Source organism: Sinocyclocheilus rhinocerous, unplaced genomic scaffold (genome assembly GCF_001515625.1).
Source record: "Sinocyclocheilus rhinocerous isolate Xijiao unplaced genomic scaffold, SAMN03320098_v1.1 scaffold470, whole genome shotgun sequence".
Taxonomy (NCBI): Eukaryota; Metazoa; Chordata; class Actinopteri; order Cypriniformes; family Cyprinidae; genus Sinocyclocheilus; species Sinocyclocheilus rhinocerous.
In genome coordinates this window covers 1029233-1030134 of record NW_015637537.1, presented here as the reverse complement: position 1 = coordinate 1030134, position 902 = coordinate 1029233, and positions in this window count along the sequence as shown.

Sequence of the window (902 nt, the reverse complement as noted above, 5' to 3'; positions counted from 1 at the left end):
TAAAACAATGGAAAAACCCTTAAGATAAAAACGCATCTTAAGCGTGCAGAATAACATAAGTGGACTTTGAACGATTAATTGCCGTTTTGAACGATTAATTGCCACTTTGGACGATTACGTAATTGTGGCATGCATAATTGTAATCGCGATTAGAAATTCGATTAATTGTGCAGCCCTACTCAAAAAGTTGCCTAAAGGATAGAGAAAAAAATATTGAATTATTTATTAAAGATTAAATTAGGTTGTTTATACTCAACTTCATTTTGTTTTGGAGAAGCAAATAAGAAATATTTTAGAAATAATTAAGTATATATATTTTCATGAATTAATAAAAAGTCAAACATTACACAAAAGATAGAATCAATGTCAGCAAATAGTTGCAGGTAAAATGTGAGAAAAATAAACAACTTTTAAAAATTTTAGAGCGATATAAATTACTTTTTCAGAACTCAATTTCTTATATGATGCTAAAGATGGTGGATGGTGGATGATAAATGTATAATCTCATAACATAGCAGTTAATATCATAATACATCACAATATTATTTGAAGGATGCGAGTCATATTTAGAGTAAGAATATCACGGAGACTATGACTCATCAACACTATGATAAACGCATAGCATAATTTGTGTTGAGTTATCATTACAAATGTTTCATCATTCATCTGTGTCTTTGTTTACAATTTCCAGAAAAATCTACAAAAACCCCTCAAAGTGATTTCCCCGCTAATCTCATAAATCTACAGTAAAAGTAGTATAATAGTATTTTTTTTCTCTGTGTATATAGTGTTTAACTGCAGTTCTGTCATGACCACTCTCGGAGGGATTGGCATGGTAATGTACATGACAATGTTAATGTATTTGGTCTTGGTGGAATAGATCTGCTACGCTGCTGCTGAGC